This window comes from Mytilus edulis, chromosome 4, assembly GCF_963676685.1.
Source record: "Mytilus edulis chromosome 4, xbMytEdul2.2, whole genome shotgun sequence".
NCBI classification, from domain to species: domain Eukaryota; kingdom Metazoa; phylum Mollusca; class Bivalvia; order Mytilida; family Mytilidae; genus Mytilus; species Mytilus edulis.
In genome coordinates, this window is record NC_092347.1 from 22,895,635 (window position 1) to 22,922,655 (window position 27,021).

Here is a 27,021-nt window from a genome sequence, read left to right on the forward strand (position 1 = left end):
CTAGTTTGAATTTTTCGATCTGTGTCAATTGCAATATCAAGACCAAGCGATATGAAGCAGACCTTCTAGTGTTGGTGGTATTATTTAACTAAGTAAACGTTCACGGAGATATTTGAGATGTATATGCACTATTTTAATTTTTATAACGGTCAGACAACCTGCGAAACTAAATAAAATCTAATGAAAGACATCCTATATTTATTCTCATTAATGTGAACACTTAACATAACCTGGTGTAACTCCTTAAAATAATCCGTGATTGACATATAAGTGTTTTGTTTTTTATATTCAGGTATATAACGTGTCAGTACAATTGATTTTTCTATTCAAATAATCATTAAAAGTATTTTCAAATTATCTATTTAAATATGTTTCTCAATGGATAACAAGTTTCTATCATTGTCACTTATGGTAAACTAGAAAGATAGTATGAAAACGTTAATTTGGCCGTTAAACATCAGCTGAACCACTACACATACAACCACAAAAAAAAAAACAAATTAGTAAATCCAAATGTATAGAGACCCCGGTCCGCTTTTCGTGTCATGCTTGCATTACCAGTCACTGGATTTCTAGCCTTTTATTTGATTCAATGGTATATACATTTCTTAACAGCTCCACTTTATAATTTCTCCATCGAAGATCTCTTCGTAGATTGTCTAATTAGTTTGAATAAACCATTTTATAAAAACACATGCTATTTTCATTTCAAAACGTATAGGGATAAGTTATCAAGATTGCGTTTTGTATGTCAAGAGTTTCATTCTCTCACAGCTCTTCATTGTTGTAAGCGTCGGATGCTTTTCAACCATGGAAATTAAAGAATGATGCTGATATAACACAGATATTTTACGAAACTGTTTCTTACAGCTGATGTACTGCCTTGCTTTCAAAACACACTAGACGTAAAAAAAAAAAGACAATGGAGCTAAGAATATTACAAATAGTCGATGGGTGGCTATCTAATTGGTAATTATATCATATCTCGCCTTTTTATAGAGAAGAGGTATTGATTCCGAATTCTGATATACTTGAATTATTTTTGCAATATATACAGATAAAATGGTCATGGAAATCTTTTATACAATTATAGAGATATAAATAACGACTGCGCTGTATTATTACGTCAAAACAACATTACATCATCAATCTAGACCTAATAAAACTAAAGATGATAATAATCACATAAAATGTTATGAAAAGATATATTATAGAGACGCATTACACAGTAAATTTACCCTAATGCAAGATATTTTGTTGTTTTGTGGAACACTTGATTTTTCTATCGACACCCAAAGTAAGGGAAGTTTGCTTATTCTTGTCGTCTTGTGATAATTATCCTTTAAGAAAGCCAGTGAAAATGTTATATTCGAACAGTTTTGTACTACTAGTACTTTGTTGTTGTCGAGATTACTGATTGAGGCGTTTTTTTTTTTGGTTTGTATTTTCAAATAAGCTTTATCAAGGTGAACGCAGCAATCATAAACCTGTGCTGACGTGTCAAATCTATATGTTAAAGATTAACCAGAGATGAAAAATTGTATAGACGCCAAAAAGATAACTTTTATTTATAGAACATTTTCAAAACATAATTGATAAATATGCCATCGGTGTAAATGTTTCATTAAAATACTTTGTAACTCATTAATTTCATTGTATCATTATTGTAACACTCACATTGAGGTATCTGTTATGTTATTGTAACAACATTTTATTTTAAATTTACTGGAGAAGAGAATTGTTCATCACTGTTACTTTTTGTTACATTTCGTTGGAAATGTTTTGTTGATTACAATACATAAATACATATATATGCAGTAGCTACGAAATATTAAAAAAAAAACAATTATATATATATCATATTGTTCAATCATTAATTCAAGTGGAAGTGTGAAATTATAATTCGCTATTAGCAGTTTATTTCAATTTTGTCAAAATAAGCTAAAGAATTATTCAATTGCAAGTTAATAATTCGACCTCATCGAATCCGTATTCATGTGACCTTTAATACACCCCATCAGCTAGAGATTGATTGTACATTAACTTGGGATGTTCGGCTATCAAAAGTTAAAGAATGTCAACATTGATAGTGAAACAAGGGTTAGTAACCTCTGGATTGACCAAGTCGAATTACAAAATATAATTCTTATACAGGTATCAACGATGATTAAACCATATTTAAATCAATAATATGAAATCAAACAGACCTAAAGAAATCCATCTACACGTGTTCGTCGGATTACTTTTTTATATCTATATCTATCTTTATATCTGGTTATATAACCATCGACTGGCATCGGATGTCTCCTCGAGAGTTAATTAAATGACGTCTTGACTAAAATACACACGAAATGCTGATACACATTATTGGGTCCGTGTATCATCAATTCTAGACTTTTCATAATTGGATATTCGTTTTAGTATGTTATAAATCAAATATGAGAATTTGAGTCAACTCGGTGAACAAGAATTAAAAAAAAAACTATTGTAACTGTAAGTTACGTAGCGAGAATAATATAATTTGGAGGCTTGAAATGTAAAGAAAGTGAGAAATGTTAGACTGAAATAAATAGAGAAATATCAAGATAGAATGACAAATATGAAGTTGGGACTGACAAATATGAAGTTGGGACTGTTAAATATCAAGTTGGGACTGTCAAATATAATGTTGGAACTGACACATATCAAGTTGAATCTGATAAATGTCAATTTGGTACAGAGAAATATCGAGTTCGAATTGACAAATATCAAATTGAACAGAGAAATGTAAATTTAGAACAGAAAAATGTCAATTTAGAACAGAGAAATGTAAATTTAGAACAGAGAAATGTAAATTTAGAACAGAGAAATGTCAATTTAGAACAGAGAAATGTCAATTCGGAACAAAAAAATGTCAAATATGAACTTAGATGTCAATCTTGAACTCAAAAATGTCAATTTGGAAATTAGAAATGTCAACTAAGGACTAAGAAATATAAACTATTAAGAAATATCAACTTGAAATTGATGAGAAATGTCAAGTTTGAAATGAGAACATTTCAAAATAAAGTTCCTATCGTGTGTTTGTTTTGTAGTGATGTTATTATAATTATAATTGACATTTAAGAATAACATTTGTCTTCTGTTGGAAGTTGGAATAATGACCAAGTTCCGACCATATCGCAAAAAAAATAATAACATGCGATTACGAAAAATTATATATAAATTGCAAGCTAGCAAAGTGTTTTTCGTATTGGTTAAACTGTAACTAAAAATGTTGAGACTGTATGTTAAGTCTCTATTTTATTGACTTTCTTACCGAAACTTCCTTTAATAAAATGTAATGCAACAAGTTTTTATAATTAACCTGACTGTTTTCTATGTAATATTTGGGTTTAACATATCTTCAACTAAATCACAAGGCTGCATATCTGTGCAATTAGAGAAAGAATCAGTTAAACGACAATGACTATTTTCGAATGGGGAAAACATTATTATTATAAAATCAACAGATAATCATTATTTTGAAACTTATTAGCAGGGGTTTTGGGATAGAAGCATCATACATTGCTATACATACATTTGATAATTGATTTTAAACACTTAATTAAGAAATGTATTCATAATTTATGCCATCAAAAATCCAATAAACCTTTAGACTGTATACCACAAAAAGACGAAATGGACGTCTATGGTGGTATAACATATTGATAACATTTGGGTATTTTCTTTTACAGGATATTAACAGTATAAATTATCCCTCGCCAATCTATCGTTGGTAAATGTATCTATAAATTAAAAATGTATTGTCAATATGTAAATTATAAAATACCTGTAGCACACTTTTAGTGTTCAAGTATCGATCTTTTTCATTTTACTTTGACTTTTAATAAAACGAAAGAAAATATGGGAATACTGAATGCATAGCATATAGCAAACAGACTGACAATCTTAAACAGAATATTATCAAAAATTTCAATAAAAACTTTAAAATGGGCAATACAAAAAACATTATGTAAAAACATTTGACGAATAAAGCCAATAGTAGTACACCGCTGTTTAAATTTCATCAATCGATTGAGAGGAAACAAATCCAGGTTATAAACTCTAACCGAGGGAAAAATATCAACTATAATAGGCAAACAACGGAACACTGAAGTGCAACAAAAAACCAAAAACAAACGAGAACCAGTCATATGCATGTTAATTGCAGACTTGGAAAATCCCATAGTGAGAATTATGAATTAAAACAAAAAAGAATACCTACATGTAGTCTTCAAATTAATCCTTTGCCAAAAAATACCAGTACTCCAATGTTATGGCTATTTACTGAACGCAGGACGACCAACGAGCAGTATATAATAGCTGTATATTACGGGTCTTGCCAGAACACGTTAATATAGAGTTATTTAATACTGGTCCTAATGGAATACTTTAGTTTTAGGTTGCATATTACTTGTTCGGGAGGAACAGCTTACAACTGATATCATCAAAAATAACAATTTCCATTTGACGTCAAGCTCAAATTGATGTATTTTTTCCTTTTTGCATCTAGTTTTCAATAACATTTTGATAATGTCGGACTACATCTGTTTGTTAAAAAAATCCCTTACTGATTGAGATTCATTTAAGTGTGCGAATAGATATGTAAATTACGGTGATGTTTTTCTTCGACATGGGGACGTACATTCAATGTCACAATGTTAAACGTCTTGAAGATCTGAAAGGATTCATGAATGATCTGATGCAAATCACAGTGTCAGACCCGTCTTTTTACTAGAACTGCATATGGCAGCGTTTAATCCAAATTATTATAATTTATCATATGTCTACATGATTTTCAGAACCTTTGTATATCATTTGTTATTAGCTTACATATATGTGTCTGGGCATGGAATCCGCAGTTAAACTTTCAATCGATAATGCTTAATCTGAACCAAGGACTACAACAAAACAGGATATTCCAATGTTGACTTAACTGTATACCAATACAATACAGTGACACAGTTCTAACCCTCTATATCCTAACTTACCAGTCTCTTTACTGTAAACTATAGGATAGACCACATAAAACAGAACCTAAACAAATACATTATGCAAGGCCCAAGGTTATTAATATTGAAAAATTTTAGAGTCCTAATGAAGTGTGTCAGGCAAACGCCATTATATAACATCATGACCAATAACAATGTTTTCAAAGAAGAAATGAGCCGTTAGATTAGGAAGTTCCACTCGTTGACACCTACATATGTACGAGTTAAACGGAAATTTAAAAAACTCTGGTAAACGGCCACTTATGCCACAACTCCGGAAATATATATAAAGCGTATAAACAATCTTGAAAAATATCAAATATCCGAATTTTGCCATCATCGACACACGATGACATCGTTATAACTAGTTCACCAATTACACGAAATTTATTGTCTGATCACCTGAAGTAAATAACAAAAATACCGAACTCCGAGGGAAATTCAAAACGAAAAGTCCGTTATCAAATGGAAAAAATAAATAGCTCAAATACATCAAAAGAATAGAAAACAACTGTCATATCCCGACATGGTGCAGGAAATGTAGTCAATGGTAGATTAACTTGTTTTGTATAGCTAGATAAACCTCTCACTTGTATGACAGTCGCATACAATTCCATTATATTAACATCGATGTGTGAACAAAACAAGTCTCAGATACTGTCCAGAAGTGGTTATCGGCGAGTTGTTCTCTATTTAATTCTACTATGCACTTCAGTTTGAATGGTCAACGGTACTGCTTTGAAAGATTACTATCGAATTTCAATATCATTAACATATGATACAAAGGTTAAAGAAAGAGTGTTTTGTTAAACAAGTTAAAAACTGTTAATTGCTTTATCAATTAAACTCGTTATTCATTGTCATCATTATATTGAAGACTTCAAACAAAACATACTGTAGCCCCCCCCCCCCCCAAAAAAAAAGGACCATAAACGCACTCTTGTATCTTTTGCCCCTCTTTTGTGTTTCCAACATTTATTTGCTTAAGGCTTTGGTACCAACCCAGTTTTTTACTTTTTGAATCGCGTGCACAATTAAAACCCTAGGGCCGTGTTAATGACATTTTTCAAAGATACATCTTCAGAATTTATTTAGGATTGTGCTAGTACTTAGATAAGACATGTCCTAAGGTGTAAAACAATGCTCTATCTTGAGTGTCATCTACATAATTGTACATAATTGTACAAAGATCATCCTTAGAATTTCTTCTGCTGATTTATCAATAGATAAAAAGAAGTTGTACTACATTGTTGTTTTCATCTAAAAAGGAATGTTGCACTATTTCGCACGCAAGATAAACAATTCGTCAAAAAATCAGATCAACACTTTTAACAATACAGAATAATTATTTAAAAATATATATAAGAAAGAAACTAACGAATGCGTATAAAAAAGTAACTCAAAGAAAAAATCCCGCAATTGGAGGCGGGCATCAACTAGCCTTTACACAAAAATGTGTTCTAGTTTAGTGAAAATGAGCGTCCAATTAATCCCCAAAACATATAATTGAACAATAATTATAAAACATACAAGACCAACAAAGTGCAATGGCTCCTGACTGAAAAGTTTTGTGAGATCTGAAATCTCTCTCTATACATTTTGTACCTCTAGCTAATGTAGTGACTTCATTAATGTATAAATTTATTTAACATTGGAGTTCAAATATTTCGGAGCAGCTTTGAATATCGAAAGTTTTGTATCAAACTTTTTAAAGCAACAACTTCAACTATAAAGGTTAAAGAAAACTGTATATTGTTAAAGATCGATACTTGCTGTATCAATTTTACCTATTATTTAAAAATAAAAAGAAGGTAAAACACACGTTATATAAATTCCATGCGTCGGAAGCGCTTTTCTAAATTTAAATTCATCAAGAGTCAAATAGTTGAAAGCTTAACATTTGAAAGCTAAGGATGTATTTGAACCGAAACAATTGAAGAGCTATATATGTATCAAAGGTACCAGGATTATAATTTAATACGTCAGAAGCGCGTTTCGTCTACTAAAGACTCATCAGTGACGCTTAGACAAAACAAGTACAAAGTTGAAAAACATTGAGTTCCCGAAATTTCAAAAGCTTGTGCCAAATACGGCTAAGGTAATCTATTCCTGGGATAACAAAATCCTTAGCTTTTCGAAAAATTCAGTCTTGTAACAGGAAATTTATAAAAATGACCATAAAAGTGATATTCATGTCTACAATGTAGTGCAGACTACTGGGCTGGTGATACCCTCGGGGTCGAAACGTCCATCAGCAGTGGCATCGACCCAGTTATCAAAGGTATTAGGAGTTAACCTCAGACGCGCGTTTCATCATATATGACATAATTAAGAAGCAAAATCCACAAAGGACAACTATGTATGACTTGCCATCATAACATTCAAGACTTAAAATATTCCACTAACAAAAGTTCGCTAAGAAATGACAAAACAAGCACTTTGTGTTTTCAACATTTAATTTCTTTGATTTAGTGCTTTAGCACCATCCTAGTTGTGTACTATTTTGAATCGCGTATTGAATTGAAACCCTAGGGCCTTGTCAATGACATAATTCAAAGATACATCTTCTGACTTTATTTAGGATTGTCTTATATTAGCTCAGACATGTCATAGGGTGTCAAACAATGCTCTATCATGAATGTCATCTATAAAACAGTGCTTATAGTATTCTTAGACTTTGATATATAGGGAGAAGTATACAACACATATGTATAATTCTTTTCCTTACAACTAAAATGAAGTATTGAATTATTTTAAAGCAAAATTGACCTTTACAATTCGATAAATAATTTCAATTGTATATCGAAACTGTAAATATTTTTTTTTATAGCAAATGATAAAAAAAGAAACTTTACGAATGCATATAAAATAATCGACCTTATTTTTAGGAATACTTGATTCCATTACACATGAACACCGCAATTTAAATTCTGATTATGCTATTCAAAATGATGATCTGGTTTTTGTGTGCACCTGATAATAATTATCAATTGACACATTTTTGATTTTCAATATACCAAATGAAATTCCGTCTTTACCAGAAGGAAACTAAGAAGTTTGTTTAAACTGTGACGCGATATATATTTTAAGATTTAAATTGATAGGCAAGGAATTCAAATATATCTTACAGTTGCGCAAAGAAAAGAACGGAAATCTATATTTTGGCACATTAACATTCTGCTTATTTTTTTGTCTTTATTTCAGTGAGGGTTTCTTATAAACACCAATATTCTTAAGTCTGTAGCTAAATAAATGCTACTGTTCTTAAATATTGAACTCATTTTTCAGTCTTCAACATACACAGTGGCAGTATTTGGTTGTTTATTTGGTATTTTGACTTGGGTGTTCTTAAGTTTTAAGGCTATCATAAGACCATAAACAGATACCTAAACTTAACGATTTTTTTTAGGACGAATCTCATATAGGGACGCACTCGTTAATCTGACTTAACGTGGTTTGATCATTTAAAAAAACGTTTTAGTCCTCAGAGAGCTTAGTCGATATGACTTTTTTTATATGTATTGTGAAGAACAATCAACCATATCTGCCCTTAATTTATGGGAAACAAACCAAGACGATCAAAATGGCAATAAAACTTCAACTCAAGAGCCACAACATCATTAGTATTAATTTAGATAAGTATATCTTTCTAACTTGATCGTGTCAATTTGCAATAATTCGAGAATATATTTTTTTTTATAATAATGAATGCATCATAAAAAACGATCAAGTGTACGTTGATCAATTTCATTTGAAGATTATAACATTTAGTAGTTCCAAAATATGAATAAAGTCATGTTACTAAAATAGATATTCCTTTGTATGTACATACGATAGTGTAAGGTCAATTCATTCGTCTGATTAGTCCGTTCGGTTAACATCGTGTCAACCGATATGCTCGCTGACTATCAGAAGTACACAAGGTTACGTATGACCTTTGCTTCCACTGACTAAGTAGACTTTTTGTCTCCAACATTTTTAAATCAATTTATAGTTTAAAAAGTACGTTTTCATTCAAGGCTATTCATACTTTACTGACATGGACTATATAATAGTTCTATGAACAAACTTATAACATTGATGGCATTTTTTTGTAAGAAGCATTACATAAAATGGTCAATTAAAGAATCACTAACACTTTTTTACATTATGAAACCTTTCAAAATAATCAAAACATCCTTAGAGTTAAGTTGTGTCATTTTTGAATAAAACTCAATTAATGTTATCTGTATTCATAATTAATGTTCGGCAAAATTTACAATGTTAAACTATTAAAGAAGTGGTTATTTTATAAGCATTGTAATTCTATTGATTTAGTTTTTCATTTAAAAGAACATACGTCGACTCGAATGTTTAATCTCTTGTAGAACTCAAACAAATATGAAAACTTATCAATAGGTTTTGTACAACAATAATTAAATAGCAAGGATTTTAAAATCTATTTCTTTTTCGTAAAGTTTATTTACTTTCCGATATTTTTTTACATTAACAGTCGATCGATCATGTCAGTAAATACTATTCAATGCTTACGTTTGTTCATTTTTTAAATGAATAAGTGTCATAATAAAAGTTCAATAAATGGTTATTTCAGTTGTTAGAGGAATGTGTCACTTTATTTATATTTAATGACTTTTCGGACTTCTTCTGAAAGCGGACAAATCATAAAATAGAATCTTATTTGAACGGTTTAAGGGTCAATGTATTTAAGAGAGTAGGGAATCATAATACAAGTGTTCAAAATGATTCCCAAATAAACAAATCACAAAAATGAAATGGCATATACATTTATCAGTGAATAAACCTTATATAATTTTTATTGTGTACCCAACTATTTAAGCATAAAATTAAAAACAGTTTTGGTAATGTATTAAAATGCCGTTGCAAACTGGTACGTTACACATAAATGGTCGCTCTAACGAAATGCATATATACATTTGACACTATTTAAAACATACATGTACTTATTTTTGTGATAGATTTACGAAGTATTAAAGTATCAAAATACATACCTAAAACAAAATATTCTTGTATGAATTTAAAGAAATCCATTCATAGAAGAAAAATAATAATTCCATCAGTATTAGAGCAACACATGTTCTGACAAATCAATGAACGACTGTTATATCCTTCTCTTATTCCGTCAATGTTTGTATATGGTCCGAAATATAAATATTTGAAGGAGTAGTACACATTTATTTCTCAATTTATCCATAGCGGATTGGAAGATTTCATTAATACTAGTCACAGAAAAAAGCATTCAACTCGCCAATACGTTCCTTTTATAGAAATGAACTGCGTTGGTGCCTTTTACACGATAAACAGTCGCACAGTTATTAACTGTACAAAATATTTCTTAAAATGATAAGTCAGATGGTTCAACGTAGTTCTGCTATGATAATGATTTACTTTAAATTTCCTGTTCATTACTTCAAACGATTTGTGTTTTTTTTTAATTATTTACACAACGGTTCCTCAGGCAGTCAATAAAACTATTAATGCCTTATTGAATCCATTAGGGACATAAAATACAGCAGCGTCAATGAAAGTCAACTTCTAATATATCAACACGCTTTCATTGCCTTTAATGAGTATTCAACCTTTAGCCTAAACTTATCAAATGACTATGTTTAACAAATACATTTACAGATAATTTTCAGATCGACAGTCAGAAAGCAAATGTTAAATATAATTATTTAACAATTCACATCCCTAGAGCATACCGTATTTATCAAATATATCGATATTTCAAAAGTTAGTTAGATTGCAACTAATAATTTTTCACAGGAAATGTACAATTATCCGTAATAAACGACTGCTTCCTTGTGACGAATAGTTAAAATAATATGTTTTACTTAAAACTCTCTGTGTGAATTAATCATATTAGTAACAGATGAAAGCGAATCAACGCCTTCATATAATTCCCTACTTTGTTGAAATGTTTGTAAAAACCACCGAGTGTACTCCAATAGGATTATATATTTCAATTTGTTTCATTCTAGTAATATAGGTGGAGGGTTCACATAAAATACAGATGTTTGAAAACCTTATTGATGATCATCTATTTAAATTTGCATACATTTAAAATCATGAATTGAATATATATTAGACTGTTTGCTAATACATGTATACGTATACTTATCCACTAAAATGTTCATAATAAAACAGGCAAATAAGTTTTATATAATTCATACATTTTGGTTTAACAAATTCACGAAATAATGTATTGTTTTATGATAAATGCACGTTCAAACAGAATCGCATATCGAAAACAATGTTATTCAAATATTTTCACTTAATTGACAGCGAACTTATCCTTTGCTTTGGTAGCACTAATTTTAGAACGAAGATATGCGACAGATATGTATTGCACTAGTAATTGACGAAGCACTCTACCTGAACGCATGTCTGTTTGATACTTTGTTGCTCATTTGCATAGTCTATTCAGGGTGATTAATAATATATCAGTATGGTTTTTGTGGTGAATATATAAAAAGAGGGTACATTATAATTTGTCACAAGTACTTTGTTTACTTATATGGCTATAAGTAATTAAAATGAAACATAAAAATATACAGTATAAAAAAATCTTAACAAAATACTGAACTCCAAGCAAATTAAAAGAAATCCTTAAAAATGGACAAAGGCAAACGCTTTCTATCATCAGAACAAGTGAAAAAACAATTGCCATTGTCTTGACTTGGTACAAGTGCCTTTCCGATGAAAATGGTGAGTTATACATGGTTTTGTAGCTAGCTAAACTGCCCACTAGTATGACACTTTTTTATAGTTCCGTTATGTGAAAGTAAATATAAGTAATACCGTAAAATGTAGTTGTTGTAACAAGAACGGAAGAAACTATAATGTTAATAAGAAAACAACGAAACAAGACAAGTCTTAATACCAAAGCCAGAGTGAATATTTCGATTTCCCTTTTCTTCGTCACTTGTTAAAATAGTAGTTAAGGGTTCATATATTAGTTAATCCACAAGATAAATCACAGCTGTAATTCTCTTAGATTTTGAGTATTTACAAGAAGTAAATAACACGATAAATATATCGAAATGATTGTTCCTGTTTCATTTAATATTTCTTTCAACTTATTTAAATTAAAAGATCATAGATGTCTGAATCTATAAATGTTACTGACTTATTTCGTGTTGAAATATGAAATGGAAAGGAAAAAGCTTTGCATTTTACACATTGGATGATATCATTTATATACAAGGAGACCTTATAAAACGATGAGTTTCACTTCTGTTACTTTTGATTAATCTAAGACCGGGTAATATAATGATTTGTGTTACTTTTTGTTCATTGTTTTATTTTTCATGTAGTATTTTGCATTGTTGTGTCTTTTGAGTATTATATAATCATAATTTTGTGACATTATAAGGCATAGTTTGTTGTGTGCACATTAACCAAATATTCTTTTCTTTACATTGACGACTTCGACCTCCAATGAAAGAATCGGCAACTATTCTTATTTTGATACATTAATATTCATGTAGCATACTCTGATGAAAACAAATTCAATATCTTACATTGTTGACATTGTCAACATAACGTGTTTCATTGATAGAGATGTAATTTAAAAATGGAAACATAATTATAATTCCCTTCATTGTCGTACGAAACTATTTACCTAACGATCACGTTTACTTGTAATGCTAAAATAATTAGGGTTCGCTGTTCGTAAAAATCAATGTGTCTTACCTAATTTTGCCACAAAAACCCGGATTTTTTTTTATCGACGTCTGGATTAACTTTATGCATAAGTTGGACCATTATTGTGTGAAGGCAAATTAATACCTTGAATGAACAAATTCATTATTGCTAGTATTTTTCTATGTTCTATATGATATGTGAATGGAATAATTTGTCACAGACATGGGGAAAAAAACAAGAGTCTTCGGCGATACAGTTGAGATGCTTCAAGCATTTTTGTCTATATTATATTATTTTAGTTATACATATACTTCTCAGTTTCATATAATATATCACCAATTGATTGCGTTAAATATATGTTCAGATTTGAACTCATTTGCTGACAACACTTATTTTTTTTTAAATATTTTGATAGAAATGATGATTAAATCAAACAGAACAAAAACGGACGAGCCAATAATACGCAGGGAAACAGAGCTATGCTTGAAGGAGGTATAATTCTGGATTTAAAGTAATTTCCAAACTTTTATAACAAATTAACAATATTTTTATTTTCATGACAGTACCGAAGTACCTGCTACTAAGCTGGTGATACCCTTGGTTAAACATATGAAATAATCATCTTAATTATTTTGTTTTGCTGTTGGGGAAAAAGCCTATATTTGTCATTGTGCTATATTGTTAATTTCCCATAGGAACATTCCATTCCAAATATCAATCAATATAGATATACATTATTTATCATAATTACTTGATTATCATAACTCTTTTCATATTTTGATTAACTCTGTGATAGAATAATAAAGTGGCATATTTGATTGAAACTGTTAAAATGTTATTTTCAATGCTTCACCGCAATGCATTATGCTCTGCTTAAAAAAAGAAAAGTCTGTCGGGTAAAAAATACTTTGCATAGAAATGTGTCATGTTATATTATTGAAGTGTTGCTATCTAATAGACGTTCACAGTGCATTTTATTCATATCAAACAAAGACTATATGACTTGTTATCACTTGTCACACAAGAGGATTGTACGACTAGTTATCAAACAAGGATTTACTAGATATTCCCTACTGAAAATAACTCTACCAAGTCAAGAATACGGCAGTTGTTTTTCACTTGTTCCGTTGATTGATAGCGATTGATTTGTCATTTGTTATGGACTTCCCCGTTTTAGATATGCATCGAAGTTCGGTATTTTTTTTATCCTTATTTACATTATATATTCTGAATTTCTAAATAAGTATAACAATGAAAACATATTTGCGCTTTGCTTATTTATGCCCTTTTTCTTCTCGACCAACCTTGTCACACCCAAGCAGTTAAAATATTAACTCAAGGAAAACAGGTGTTGTGTTTAAAACACGCTCATAATTTCTACCAAGCTGATATATGTTAAGAATAAAAGTCTGTAGATTGCAGCATGTTACAAAATGTGTATCTGGTAACAAAGAAAAAATTTCTATAAGGAAAATGATTAACTACATTTTAACACTCCTGCCACGCCAGAAATTTTCTGGTTTAAACTCCTGTTATTGAAGTACTATGAAAACACTGTAATTGATAAATTTACTAGCTTGTGGTCAATTGATTTAAATGCAAGAACATTAACCATGAGATCTGTTGGAGTAACAGAGAAAACCGAGTTCATCAAAGAACTGAATGAAAACTGTATGTTTCGTTCAGTTATGCATAGGTATGTCCTCAATGACTTGTTCGATTTGAACTGAAACATATCATTGAGCATAAAAACATTTCATTCAAATGCTAATGTTATTTCGTAAGCACAAAGCCAACAAAAGACAGGTTTTACACTTATAAATTACAAATACATCAGATGTGTAATTATATATCAATTTGTAAACATGTAATGACCCTTATTTTATGTGGGATGGTGTGAGACACAGTTAGTCTGACTTTTATTCTCTCAGTTTTTGTCTTTCTCCTTGGTTAGTATCTTTTAATTGGTTTACGTAATTTGAATATCGGTAAACTTCTGAAGCCTCTAATAACATTTCTCTTCTAAATGTAAAATAAGAGTCTGGTTAAATACACATGATTTCTATAGCATATGATGTGTTATATGTGGTTATGTATTAAATTAAGCAGCATAGTTGTCGCTGCTCATCAAATACTTTTACGGAAACAACAGGGTCTAATAACATTAGGCATAAATTCGTTTCCAGTGCAAGTCCTTTCCTTTCCCCACACACTTTATGAAACAATCAAATTTTTATTGCACAATCATGGCAAATTCGTTAATTTAAAATGAATATTCACAATATTTGTATCGGTTTGCATCTAGTTGAATTGGGCTTACATCTTTAACTTCTAGAAGGGGTGTTTGACGATCACGTCTACCAATAAGGATCAAGTACCGTCGGTATATCTTAACATTAATGTTCATGCTTTATCCATACAATATTTCATCTTGTAATAGGGAACCGCTAGATTAGTTTCTTGGTTATTTTTACAAACAAGGAACCAGTTATAATCAGATTTCAAAATTCTACCAGAGACATCAACTTGTTATAAAAAAACAATACACTATATATCACAATTCATTAAAATCTATATATATTTTCCAACAATTTGCAATGGAAAGTTTAACCGATTTTGGTAATAGCATGTATGCAAATTATCAGGTAAATCGTTTTACATTTTAACGTTGCGTCGTTTGTTTTCTCTTAATTTTGAGTGTAAATTCACATTGCGATAAGACGTGTCACGGTACTTGTCTATCCCAAATTCATGTATTTGGTTTTGATGTTATATTTGTTTTTCTCGTGGGATTTTGTCTGACGCTTGGTCCGTTTCTGTGTGTGTTACATTGTAGTGTTGTGTCGTTGTTTTCCTCTTATATTTAATGCGTTTCCCTCAGTTTTAGTTTGTTACCCCGATTTTGTTTTTTGTCCATGGATTTATGAGTTTGAACAGCGGTATACTACTGTTGCCTTTATTTATGATGGTGTTAAAATTCTGTAAAAAAACAGTGATGTAAATTACTAACATCTAGTTTGCAATCTCGTAAATTTACATAAAAAAATCAATTTTACATCCGGATACTTAACCAATAGGCTTAAGTAACAAAACAAAGTTTATCCTGTGTTTTAATGAATTTTGTGTTAAGTATTTGTATGCATTTTATCCATCCAACTATTTTTAGATCTTAGGATGTTAATAGATTAAGGCTAATGGCTTTCTGCAGGCAACCTGTAATTTCAAATTTCAATATCTGATAGGATGATATTGATAGATTGGTAACGGTGCATAGGTATAACAATATGTTTTTACTAAACGCGAACAAAATTCAGATTAACGATAGATAAAAAAGGTGGTAATTTACCGCAATGAATCGTTCTATTTTTCTTTCACGTTTTGTAAATAGTACAGATTTCGTTTAAATGGGATAAATTAAGGATTTTCTAATTTGTGAACAATTTCAACGACCAATATGTTACCATAATAGCCTTAATCTTCTCTGTTAAAGTTAACGATATAACCATTCATCTTAATATTTTCCATTCTGTTGACAATTTTCATCTTATTTGTTTGCTAGAGTTTAACGCAACATTATGTATGTTTGTACAATACCAACGAGGTAAACAATCGGATATGGGCATAATTTTGTGTTCTGAATTTCCGTTCTTTATTTTTATCACTTACTTAGCGATATCTTTATTTTCATCTTATATTTGACTGTTCGTTTTCTTAGAGGCTTCTGCCTTTGAACTGTTATTTTTGAGGCCTATTGTATCCACTCAATAATCTTCCTGTTTGGACCGAATTTCTTAGTTTCTAAATTTACAGTTTCATTTAAACTAGGTGTCTCTATGGCCGAGTTGTTTTCGTATTTCATCGATATTGAAGTTGCGAGCTTGAACCATACACGGTACGGAACAGAGGAATCGCAAGGGGGTGAATGTTTATCAGAAGATGTGGTATGAGTGCTAATGAAGCAACACTCCATTCAAGTCACAATTTGTAAAAGTAAATCATTATAGGTCAAAGTACGGTCTTCAACATGGAGCCTTTGTTCACACCGAACAGCAAGCTATAAAGAGCCCCAAAATGACGAGTGTAATAAAATTGAGAATGGAAATGAGGAATGTGTCAAAGCGACAAGAACCCGACCACAGAGCAGACAATAGCCGAAGGCCACCAATGGGTCTAATCAACGGTTTAATCTATATAAAAAACAAGAAACGAGAAACACGTATGAACCACATCAACAAACGACAACTACTAAACACAAAACATGTATAGCTGGATACAATTCACATGTATGCATTGGTATCGCTTTAGGATTACCCCATCAGTTTCTGTTCCTTGATTTGTCCCTTCCGAATACAAATCGATTTGGGGGATTTTTGAAAACTGTACTCTACTGTCGTCTTAATATTTCGTTTTAAGTACCCAGTTTTGAACATTTTTCATCTACATCAGAGGATGACAAACAATACACAGAGGTATTACATGAACAAGTACTAAAGTAAACTAATACACGTTCAGAAAATCGTGTGACTTTAATAGATAAGGAATGCAAACTATAAACAATTGTGAAATTCCTAATCCGGTGATATAAAATCATACCTTCTTACACTTATTGACGTTTTGTTATCTAAACTAATTAAATTTAATGTTCTTGTACATCTGTCAAACCTAATTATATCGAAACAAGTAAAAGTAAAAACACAAACTAACTCTTTATATTATAAATGTAGTATTTGTTGGCAGCTCTTCGTACATTATGAATAATTTGCGTGTAGCATCAGAGACACATGGAATTATGATACCCTCGGGAACTAACGGTCCACCAACAGCGATACCGATTCGGTGCTAGAAAGAAAGTAATTGCACTTTAATAATTTGAAGCGTTACAATTATTTAACAGGTAAACCTTCGCCAAATACACCAAATGAGAAAAAATCATCTACTGCTGAGGAGTTCGAATATCATTTTCTGAATCAATTCTATATATATGAACGAAATTTAATGGACAGTTGATATCAATAATAGAATTTTTACAAACGTGGTGCATCCGAAGATGTCTCTTGTATAAACCTTCATCAGCAATTATTTAAAACAAAACAACTGAAGACTAACATAAAATATATAAATACTAGAGCACTGTATGACAAAAAAGGAACATTCAAATGACATATAAAAAGAAATATTATACTGGGATTACACATAATGGTCTTCCAATGCAATATAAATCATTCAAAACACAATGAGGTTGAAGTTTTGTTAGGACTTACCAGCAAAATTGATTTGAAGTATCACAGTTAATAAATCCAAAAATCCAATTACAGTGCAAATAGAAGATACTTCCAGAAAGTCATAATACAGAATCAAATGAATAAAAGGATGTCTTGAATATGTCCTGTTCACATAGTGTTACCGCCAGACAATTTTATTCATACTTATATTTCCTTGGGATATCGTAATGAGAATACATTCTTCTCTCATCATCTGATACAATTCCTAGTAATATCAAGTGTATATAAGCACATTAGTGAACATCGACTGAAATGAAATATTCAGAATCTGTTGTCGTCAGTTTTACTTGAAACAGATTGAAACCGTAATAAATATAATGAAAGAAGGTGTTATAGAATCAGATTGATGTTGTTAAACATAAATAAACTTGGTAAGATAAAGGGTAGTGTATCATTAAACTTACTACTTATATATATCAAATATTTAAAATACTTACACTTGCTGCAAATGAATTTTAGTTGAACGATAATATGTATATCTAATCCATTTAAGGCCACATCGGGACTATATAACACAAGTCAATAAAACGTTACAATCGTTTTACAAAGGACTTTTATTTGTTGAAATACATACTTACGATAGTTTAAACAAGGCTATCAAATAGTTTATTGTATACAATTGCAAACAATAATACAAGAGCCGAATATTAAAGGTTTTGAAATCAAATAAAACAAATGCGGAATATTCTTCTTAATTCATTACTACAAATTCATCCAATTTTAACTGCGTATTTAAGCCTGATATACTAAAATTGAAATAGATAGAAAGTTAATTAGTTCGATATTGTAAAGTTTTCTACTGTGGACGATGGTTTTGATTTGGACCAATCCTGTGGAGTGTATACAGCCCATATATGTTGTTCACTACGACCGTGAATATCGTGACATGATAGATTTCAACACAATCTATAAAGCATTGGTAAATTATGAAGTTAACACAAATGAATTACATTAATTTTTTAATACATTCTTTCGTAGTTTCAAAGATTTGATATTGAAGCTTGGCTCTAACCATATAAACTGCATAACATACATGATATAACATCATAATTAGTAAGAAGATTTTGTATATAGATCCCGTTAATTAATCTAAGACCCGTTAAACCTTGTTGGTCTTTCAAACATTTTTTTTAAGAATAATAAATTTAACACTGCAATAAGATCGATGAATGCTGTTTGTATTTGTAACCAAAACATAACTAAAATATTTTTGCTATACAGTTATGAATATTTTCGGTCCTACATTCTTTCGACAGCTATATTTTAGCATTGCAGTAGATAATTGTTTTCTTTGACTGTCTATGGCGTCTTCACACTAAATCCATTGAATGATGAAGCATTGGTATTTATGTTTTTTAAACTAAAGTATAAATGTATAAAACTAAATACTATGCATTCATCACAAAAAAGTTTAACTGTCGTCAATGGAAGATGTTCTTTGTTATTCTGCGCTTAATTAATATGTTGTAAAGACTATTGTATTATCTATTTGTGCGTTTCTCTGTGCTGAACGTACTAAAGTTTGTTTTTGGTGTATTCCTGTCAAATAGTGTTATGATTTTAGTGATATTTTATTTACATTGATATAAAAGCGGTAGTTTATCTAGCAATAAAACCAGGTTGAACGTATCAATTGTTCTAAAAATGTCCAGAATCATATAAGAAATATGGCAGTTGTTACCAAACAGTTTGTTTCTATGTCTGATGTCGTTTTGTTAAACTTCAGTGTTTCTGTTGTTCCATTGTTATCCATTTTTAGTTGATATGTTTCGATTTAAGTTTGTTATCCGGATTTGTTTTGTCTCAATCGATTTATGACTATTGAAAACTGGTATACTACTGTTGCTTTTTTGTGTGCTGTAAAACAATAAAGGTAAGAAGATGTGATTTGATTGCCAATGTGCCAACTCTCCAACATGGAAAAAAGTATATGAAGATAAAAACAAAACCAGGTCTATACAGAAAACATATTGAACAATTCCTTTTCATAGAAGTCAAAATAATCCCTTGAAAACTGAATAGTTAAATTACATAACAGATAATGCCTAATTTCAAATGAATATGCATGTCAACCTCCATTAACTTTAATCAAACAATTTATAGATGAACGGTTGTCATTGGTAAAACCTGTTATCAAAGTTACAGGACTAACATAGTTTACTCCTCTATTTTAGAAAATAAAACAAGGATTTTTAAAGATTGTTATAAACTGACACCGCCGTCTTGATTTTGAGATATGATCAATGGAAAATTTTGCGGGAAACGGTTCTCACGCTAGATTTTTCCTACATTTAACATTGGCTTTTTTTTTTTACTGTTATTAGAAGTCTAAACTATTTGTACTAAAATTTGAAAAGAAAAGTAGGTGGACACACATTTTTTGGCACAACATAGATAAAACTAGAGAATTCCAAATATCTAACAAAACGTCAAAAACATGAGTAGCGATTTTTTAAATAAACATGCAAAATAAAAGACAACATGATTTAACGATTTGCTAAATTTACTTTTTACTATTTCTCCTCATTCAAAGATCACTTAAAAACAATTAATAACGACTTCGACAAAACCAAATGTAGATGTATTTTTGTGAAAGACATTTCTTATCATGAAAATCGAAATTCTTACGGCGAGAAGATTATCATACCAAGCAATGTGTTATTAACTCGTTTTCGGCCTTTAATTGTGTCCGTGAATAAAAATGTTACAGTGAGGAATGTCAGAAAAGCTTCTTTTATAACTTTGGACATCTGAGTGAAATTCAAGTCTAGACAGTATCCATTGTATCAGATGATCATCAATGTAGCTGCACAATGCATGTGTTTGATACAAATAAATCGATACAATTAACACTAAACACTAACCGTTGTGCTCAACGGTAACCGCTAAAAATGAGACGGTTTGGTTTTATTTGGCCGTGATAAAACTGTTTTTTTTTTGCTTGACCGATTTATGGCTATTGAACAACGGTATGTTACTGTTGTCTTTATTTATGTGTGTATATATAAGATGAGACATGACTAAAATATTAAATCTAATATATTGATTTTCTGATACACAGATAGGTCCCTTTTTCAGCAATGTCAATTCCTATTAAAAGCAGAAACCACAGAATAGTGAGTTAAAGAACTAACTTTACAGCGCCATAGTTTAGTTGCTAATAAACACAATATTCCTATTATATTGTTAAATCCTGTTTCTTAAGTCGCACAAACACATCGATATTTTCCAACAATCTACTTATTATATCATTCATACTACAGCCATGATACATATACTACAGATACAATCACAGTTATCACTAGTATCAATAAGAGGAGCAAAAGATAACAGAGGAACATTCAAAATCATAAATCGAAAATAAACCGACAACGTTATGACTTAAAAAACAAAAATATATAAACACAACTTAAAAAAAAAGACTTAACAACAATAACCACACCAAGTACTTCTCAGTTACTCTCAAAGGGTAAGTAGATCTTGAACCCAATGTTGCACCGGTCATGTTGCTCATGTTAGTACAAACCCGATATTTTGGTTGGTAACATTTGTAAAAAGGGAACGGAGTTGTAGGTACGACATAAGGAGCATATCCTCTATCATCTATGCGACGGATATTTCATCACGGTAAACTAACTCATGGTGGTGTCCGTAAAATTTACGATTGGATGATTTCAACGTCATGGTTTGGAATTCTTAGTTTAATAGCTTCCATGTGAGCAGCAACCCTCTATCAAGGAAATCATCATATGAAATACAAGCCCGCGAATATCTTATCAATTGGGAGATATATACTTCATATGCAAGCACTAGTGGAATGTTGCTACATACAAATGGAACATTTACAATTGGGAAGCTGCAAATTATTTCTTCTGTTACAACGTTTTTTTCCCCACCGACTCTCATTGTCAATTTCTAGATGTAAGTCAAGATATGAGCTTTCCCGATATATCTGAAGTTTTTTTATGAAAATATTGCACCATAATTTACAATACGTGTACAATAATAAAACAACTTTTTTTATAAATTCCATGCGTAGTATATGCGTAATAACACAAATACTCCATCTGGTTATGTTAACAACTGGTTTGAAATGCAGAAATCGAAAATAAAAAAAATATTTAAAATGATATAATGTTGATTTATAAATTTATTTTTATGAAAACCATTTCATAAAGCTGATTTAAAATTTATAATTTCATAATGAAAATAACGAGGAACTTATTGCTTTGATCATGTATAATCACGATAGTTGTTTCTGGTACTGTGAATATATAAATACAGTGGTTATGTTATAAAACTGGTTTGAAATGCAGAAATCGAAAATAAAAAAATATATAAAATGATATAATGTTGATTTATACATTTATTTTTATGAAAACCATCTCATAAAGCTGATTTTAAATTTGTTATTTCATATTGAAAATAACGAGGAACTTATTGCTTTGATCATGTATAATCACGATAGTTATTCCTGGTACTGTAAATATATAAATACAGTAACTGAGACAGTTTTTCAAGTTTTTACAAGAAGAAATTCGAAAAAATTGGTATTCAATTTTAGTTTAAACAATATAAAATGACATTCAGAAAGCTGTCCGCGAAACTCAAAGACAAGTCACTAAACATGCATAAAAGTGGTAATATCATGATATTATTCGTAATCTTCATAAAATTAAGACTGTAAATGGCGAGCATGTCAAAGAGACATCGAACCGACCAAAGAGCAGAAAACAGCCGAAGGCCACCAATGTGCCTTCAAAACAACGAGAAAATCCCGCACCCGGAAATGAGCTTCAGCTGGTTCCTAAACAAAATACTTTGCTTAATTTCTTCCTTCTTTTTTTACACATACTTTTCTCTCACGTCTACGTTTTTTATGCTTCAAATTCTTCTTATTTCTGCTGACAAATGGCACACTGTCGCGAATCGTTTGACGTCTCTACGATTTGAGGTAAGTCTAATATGCTGCATACATCCACGTCTTTCCAACTCTAATGGGTCGTTTGCAATCATAGTAATATTATTACCACATCTCTATATTTATATACCACATTACGCATATATATATGATAAGTACTATAGTTGCTAGCTTCTACGTCATTTGGTTTCTAGTAAAGAGTTGTCTCCTAGGCAATCATGTCACATCTTCTAAATTTCATTTCATATTTATTACTTGAACTTAGATAGTTATGAGTTTCGACCATTTGTATCCTCCGATTCCTTTTTAACCGGCTCAACAGGGTTTAAAAAGCCATATTATAGATTCAAAATCTCAAAATTATAATAAATGTATAAACGCCTTACATGAAAAAAAAATGTTGAAAATTAAACTCAAACAAGGCACAAAGCTACACATAAGATATTATGATAAACGTCTTCAATATAACAATAAGCGAAAATCAGGCTCAATGGTATGTATATCATCCTATGGTATGTTGCCCATGGTAAGTACGAATTTGATGTTAAAATCTTATTCGATGATATCATTCCCTCTTAAATCGGATAATCACAATTTGCTTTTGTTTACCGGGAAATCTCCAACTATGTGTACGTTAATACCTATCGTAAACTTGATAGTTATTGAATTTGTATTTGACCTTCTGTTGCAATTGATATATTTATTTCTAATTAAGTGCTTATTATTCTAAGTGAAAAGAACCTTTCACGTTTTTCGTATTTTTATTTTTATCATGCAGCATTAATATATTCCCGACGAAAGAGATATGGACAATTATTTATCTGTTGTAAAGATTTATAACAATTTATTCCCTCATCTATCTGTATTTAGTATTCACGATTTACTACTTTGATTCTATAATTCCCTGGTATGATTTGATTTTGAAAGGCAATAAACTTCACATATCACTATGCCTAATGTATTTCAACTGAGATAATATGTCAACTTCACTGGATCTTAAACATATGATAAAGATATAAATTTTCTTTTATCTACAGGTGTATAAAAGTATAATACATTCTAATGGCAATGACCATAACACTGCTATGTATTGTAAATCAATCTACAGAGATGTAAAGTTGTATCTAATAATTCTAAGTTATTTCATTTATAGTTCGAATGTATATGATCAACAAACGAGTAGAGATTCAATTTGTTGTATCAAATGCAGGCTACGGGGTTGGTTTTAGTTTTTTTGTAGTTTCAATTGACTAAAATTTATCTATTGGTACGATTTTGGGTGTTGCAAGCAAATATTTCTCAAATAATTTTTAGACTATCAATTACACTGAAAACACACATGTTTTGATTCCAAATACGTGAAACGAATGTGAACAATCGGGCAAAATGTTTCTTAAATAAAAAAAGGAAAACATAGTACAACTCATTCGTATGGGGATGCAATACTAGATAATCCTGAAACTGAAATACAATCTAAAACATGTCATCACGTGAATCATACCAGTAGTAACATAATGGATTCAACCCTCAAGTTAAAACATTATTGATTAAGATGTTGTAAAAGAGACGATTTATGTTTGGGTTGATGGCTTTTTTCACGAGTGATATTTTTATGCAGAAGACAGAAGACATTTGCATTTTCGTGTTTTTTTTTCTCCATTCTGATGTTTTCCCTCAAAATTTCATTATGTCATGGATTGAAGTACTACAAGAGACTATAGTTCTTTCGCATTTCATCGGCTTTCAACGTTGATTGTAATTGACAAAGATCTGGAAAAACACAAATGATAAAATTAAAAGTTATTTACTTAAACAATGGTCGTGTTGCTAAAATTACACATTACCTTTTATAACGTTGCGATAGTTGTAAAACATTGTCTGATGTTTTGTTTTTTCCTGAGTCTTTAATGAAATTTAAACAAATCGTGTAATCACTGAGCACATGATAGATGGAAAGATAAGAATGAAGAAAAATCAGTGTATAAGTAAACTTTAATAAACCTAATCGACACACTTAGGAAGCAGCATATAATTGGTATACTTGGGTATAATTTCTTTTTATTCACCTTACTGTATCCATTATGTTACAGTTACATGGTGAGTTCTGATATAAAGTAATTGTAATGTATCAAACTTTATACTGTGGTAACATACCACACATAACGTTCTGTGCATGCTTGTATATAACTTTCATTCTAAGGAATGTGTCGTAATAATGAATGGCGTTCTTATTAATTGAAGTTAGCCTTTATACGAAATGAATAGATCTTTGAAAATAAAAAGTATTTTATGTTTTAGCATGTAAATAAATAAAATACTCATATAGAATTTTCATTTTGATGACCATATTTTATTCATTTATTGTACTTAAAATATATATAGAAAGCAGCTATTATCAAGGCTCCCTTGGTACTCATTTAATACAGGGTGAAATATCGCAAATTAGTCATTTGCAAAGCATTATAATCTATTCTGATCATTAGACGATTAAAATGGCCTTATATGGCCTTGTAATGATATATATTTGTTGTTCACCTGAACACTTGATCGGAACACACGTGTCCAGGGAGTCGTTTCCATGAATAAAAGGCGATTTACACCAATCATCTAATGTTTATATTATCTGTAAACTTGTAAATGATATAATCAATAAATTGATTTCAATACATTACAACTATGAGGAAAATCTTAAAAGAATGGCTTATAAGATCTTATAACGAGGTTATTGAGATTAACTTTATAATATCTAAGAACTAAGGCTGTACCAATGTTACTATGACATCTTATACTGCCAGTTGTTGTATGTCTTTGTTGTAAACATAGTATATAGGATTCCGGATTGATATTTGTTACTGTGCAGTATGTCCAATCTGCTACCATAAATTATATGTTATCCGATTGAGAGTTAAAAAACAAATAAACTCATTATGAATACCAGGACTAAAATTTTATATTTGCGCCAGACGCGCGTTTCGTCTCAAAAAATGTTTAAAAGGCCAAATAAAGTACGAAGTTGAAGACCATTGGATACCAAAAATTCCTAAAAGTTTTGCCAAATACAGCTAAGGTAATCTATTCCTGTGGTAGAAAAGCCTTAGTATTTAAAAAATTCAAAGTTTTCTTAACAGTTAATCTATTATTATAAACATATCAATGATAACTCAAGTAAGCACAGAAGTGCTGACTACTGGACTGGTGATACCATCGGAGAAATAAATCTCCACCAGCAGTGGCATCGACCCAGTGGTTGTAAATAAACTCATCATAGATACCAGGATTAAAATTTTATATTTACGCCAGACTCGCGTTTCGTCTACAAAAGACTCATCAGTGACGCTCGAATCAAAAAATGTTTAAAAGGCCAAATAAAGTACGAAGTTGAAGACCATTGGATACCAAAAATTCCTAAAAGTTTTGCCAAATACAGCTAAGGTAATCTATTCCTGAGGTAGGAAAGCCTCAGTATTTAAAAACCTCAAAGATTTCTTAACAGTTAATTTATTATTATGAACATATCAATGATAACTCAAGTAAGCACAGAAGTGCTGACTACAGGGCTGGTGATACCCTCGGGGAAATAAATATCCACCAGCAGTGGCATCGACCCAGTGGTTGAGTATAGTACAACACGATTGAGTATAGTACAACATGTGCCAAACCGATTGAGTATAGTACAACATGTGCCAACCAGTCTGTGATTATTCTATTCGATTGCAAATTTTGAAGGAACATGTCATTTTACTTCAGTCCAAAGAATCAAATTAATTGAATTAACTAGACAATTAGTCGAAAAAAATAGTTAAAGGCTAACATAAACAAATCAAAGTACTGAAGTACTGAACATCGGATGACCGCAAGTTCTTGTGAATAGTCCGACAAGCACCTGTCCCAGTAAATAAAATCATTTCTATACCTGAAAGTGAATTAATGTACAGATATATTTTTTTCCTGAGACAAGTTAGGGCGTGGATGATAACATGATGAAAGAAAATGCAACGTCACCGGTATGACTATTGTATTTAAAGGATTCAATTAAGTATACTCTGGTTTATTGTTATATATCATATTGATATTTGTATATTATTATAATAGTTATATGTATATATAATTGTCCTGCATATCATTTTATTCTACTGTATTA

At 30.5% G+C, this 27,021-nt stretch overlaps 1 protein-coding gene across 3 annotated transcripts in view; it reads right to left on the bottom strand.

Annotated features, from left to right (window-relative positions):
• Positions 1–18,374, bottom strand: part of LOC139519242 (zwei Ig domain protein zig-8-like) — a 43,917-nt gene extending 25,543 nt beyond the window's left edge. The window contains exon 1 of one of the 3 annotated variants that reach the window (XM_071311185.1): positions 17,939–18,374. The gene's annotated coding sequence lies outside the window, so the exon portion shown is untranslated. Of the gene's footprint in view, positions 1–10,021; positions 10,711–17,938 lie in introns of those variants that run through there. The other 2 variants (XM_071311186.1, XM_071311187.1) reach the window with 2 other exon arrangements.
• Positions 18,375–27,021: the final 8,647 nt, after the last annotated feature.